Source organism: Macaca mulatta, chromosome 7, assembly GCF_049350105.2.
Source record: "Macaca mulatta isolate MMU2019108-1 chromosome 7, T2T-MMU8v2.0, whole genome shotgun sequence".
Lineage (NCBI taxonomy): Eukaryota > Metazoa > Chordata > Mammalia > Primates > Cercopithecidae > Macaca > Macaca mulatta.
The window spans coordinates 16,529,882-16,533,776 of record NC_133412.1 but is presented as its reverse complement, the minus strand read 5'-3'; positions in this window follow the sequence as shown (position 1 = coordinate 16,533,776).

The following is a 3,895-nucleotide window of genomic DNA, read 5'->3' as shown; positions in this document are numbered from 1 at the left end:
AAACACCTTTTGCACTGGAACAGGAGGGATATTGAAAGGATCACATTCAGGAACTCTCCCTCTGCAATGTGCTGTCTTATAAGCTAACCCTTGCCTTTCCCCTTCTGGTCTCACTCCTCTGATTTGCTGCTTGTGATTTGAAAATTGATTATTATAATTGTTCTTTATTTTTCTTCATGAGAGCAACCCCAAAATATTATTTTGGATTCACGGCTTTGGATTAAGCCTTAATCTCTTATCAACTCTATCAATCAGGATTTTATCAAGAAATATACAGGACAGGAAAAATAGGCAATACAAAGAGAATTTGATAAAGGGAGTTATTTACAAAGGTATGGGTAGCATGTCACAAAATGAGAAAGAATAGTTGAGAAGCTTGAGCTAATGGTCATACTGCTACTATCTCCAGGCCTGAAGGGGTGAGGCAAGGCAGAGGTTACTAGGACCTGAGACAGAGAGTACTGTGTGGAGAGGGCCAGCTGACGGGAATTGTGCTCTCAGATTCAGTGGATCAGCCAGCCAGGCTTGGCCCTGCAGGGAAGGAGCCAGTGGAATAAATACCCTAATTTACTCTCCTCTTCAGACTTCGGTCTGTACTTCCCATGGTCTGACACTGATGAAAAGCAAGAGAGCAATAGTGTTATTGACATGATCTATGAGTAAAATCTTTTTATTTTTTCTTTTTCTTTTTTTTTTGAGATGGAGTCTCACCCTTTCACCCAGGCTGGAGTGCAACGGTGCAATCTCAACTCACTGCAACCTCCGCCTCCTGGGTTCAAATGATTCTCTTGCCTCAGCCTTCCAAGTAGCTAGGATTACAGGCACCTGCTACCAGGCCCAGCTAATTTTTGTAGTTTTAGTAGAGATGGGGTTTCACCATATTGGCCAGGCTGGTCTTGAACTCCTGACCTCCTGATCTGCCCACCTCAACCTCCCAAAGTGACGAGTAAAATCTCACGGGGCAGAGAACAAATTGGAGAAAGAAAGGGCAAACGAAGATACTCAGTACACCTTCCCAGGGATCACTCATTTTAATCCTGCTCAGTCTCCAAAATTCACCCACTCGACTTGTCTGCAGTAACCTTGTGGAGTTCCCTTACCACTTAAATTCTAATAATTACCTTTGTGAAAAAATGTTTGGTGACAAGTTCAATTTTTTTAATAGGTATACAGCTATTCAGATTTTCTATTTCTTCTTTTGTCTGCTTGGTTAAGTTGTTTTCAAGGAACTTACCCGTTTCATCTAAGTCATCCAACTTATTCCACAGGGTTGTTTATAACATCCATTTATTATACTTTTTATTATGTGCAGGATCTGTGGTGATACATTCTCTTTCATTTCTGATATTGGAAAGGTGTGCTTTTTTCTTTTACCTTGATCAGTCTTGCTAGATGTTTGTCAGTTTTATTAATAGCTTTGAAGAACAAACTGTTGGTTTTGTTCATTTTTCTCTATTATTTGTTTTCTATTTCCTCAATATCTTATCTTTACAATTTCCGTTTTTCTACTTAATGTGCTCTTCTTTATCTAGCTTCTAAATGTGGGAACTTACATCGTTACTTAAAAACCTCTCTTCTTTTCTAATATAAGCTTTCAAAAGCCATAAATTTCCCTCTAACTGTTGGCTGCATAACACACATTTTTATGTATTGCATTTTCACTGCTTTTTAGTTTGAAATATTTTCTAATTTGTCTTGTGATTTCTTCTTTGGCTTGTGGGTTAGGTATAAATGTCTTGTTTAATTTCTAAATATTTGGGGATTCAGTAGAAATATAATTTATATTGATTTCTGATTTAATTTCCAAGATTTCAATTTGAAATTTATTGAACATTATATTTTAATGGGGCAGCAATTTTTATCCTGGTAAATGTTACATATGTTCTTGAGAGGACTATTCTCTGTTAAGTGCAATATTCTATACACATCAATTAGGTAAAGGAGATTGATAGTATTGTTAACAACCTCTATATCTTTACTGATTTTTTGTCAACTTGTCCAATAAATCATTAATGGGTATTCTACAAATCAATAAGTGGAGGATGAAAATGTCCAAATATAATTGTGGATTTATCTAATTATTCCTTTAGTTGTGTTTGTTTTTGCATTATTTCTTTTGAAGCTCTCTTATTAGGTGCATGAACATTTAAGATTGTTGTTTTCTTGATTGATTCCATTATCATTATATTTCCCTCTTCTTTATTGTAATAGTAAGTACTATAGCTACACCATCATTCTTACACTTACTGTTTGCATGTTATAACCTTCCTTCATCCTGGTACTTTCAAGGTATCTGTATCTTTATGTGTAAAACTAAGCAGTTGTAGAGAGCCTATATTGAGTCTCATTTTTAAATCCAATCTAATAATCTCTACCTTTGAAGTGTTTGCTTCATTTTCATTTTATGTAATTATTGACATAGTTGTGTTTAAGTCTGACAGCTTGGTATTTTTTTCTATTTGTCTCATGTTTTTGTTCTGTTCTTCTTTTCCTTTTTAGGGGGACTTTTAGGGCCTATTGAAATAGGTATTTTAGTATCCCGTCCTATATCCTCTGTTGACGTTTTAGCTAAAACTTCTTGCATTTGTTTATTTAGTGGTTACACTAGGATTTAAAATATACATGCTTAACTTGCTCCTTTCTACCTGGAGATACTGTCGTAGTACTTCAAATAAACATGAGAAAGTTATATATAATGTAACTTTAGGACTGAGAGTTAATTCCATCCTTTAGTTAATGTTATCATGTATTTGCTTTTAAGTACATTGTAACCCTCCAATTAAAATGTTTATTTTTTTGCTTTAAGGCATCAATATTCTTTTTAAAATATCAAGAAAAAAATGTATTTTATATTTATAATTACTGGGGTTTCTTTTTGTTTTTTGTTTGTTTTTTACCTTTCTGTGAGTTTGGGTTTTTTAAAAAAAATTGTTTAAAAAAATTTTTGTGGGTACTTATTAAGTATATATGTTTATAGGGTACATGAGATACTTTGATAGAGGCAAGCAATAAGTAATAATAGCATTGTGGAAAATAGGGTATCCATCCCCTCAAGCATTTATCCTTTGTGTTACAAACAATAGTTATACTTTTTCAGTTATTTTAAGATGGATTATTAAATTATTATTGACTGTAGTCACCCTTTTGTGGTATCAAATACTAGGTCTTATTCATTCTTTCTAACTATATATTTTTTGGTACTCATTAACTATCTCCACTCCGCCTCCCTCCCCCAACCTTCCCAGCCTCTGGTAACCATCCTCCTACTCTCTATCTGCATGAGTTCAATTGTTTTGAGTTTTAGCAACCACAAATAAGTGAGAACATGTGAAGTTTGTCTTTTTGTGCTTGCCTTATTTCACTTAACATAATGATCTCCAGTTCCATCCATATTATTGCAAATGACTGGATCTCATTCTTTTTTATGGCTGAATAGTACTCCATTTGTATATGTACCACATTTTCTTTAATCATCTGTTGGTGGACATTTAGGTTGCTTGTAAATCTGGGCTATTCTGAACAATGCTGCAACAAACTTGGGAGTGCAGATATCTCTTTGACATACTGATTTCCTTTCTTTTGGGTATATACCCAGCAGTGGGATTGCTGAATCATATTGGTAACCCTATTTTTAGTTTTTTGAGGAACCCCAATCTGTTCTGTATAGTGGTTGTACTAATTTACATTCTCACCAACAGTGCACAAGGGTTCTGTTTTCTCCATAACCTTGCTAGCATTTATTGCCTGTCTTCTGAATAAGAACCATTTTAACTGGGGTGAGATTATATGTCTTTGTAGTTTTTATTTGCTTTTCTCTGATAATCATCAGTGATGCTAAGCACCTTTTCATATGCCTGTTTGCCATTCATATATCTTCTTTTGAGAAATATCTATT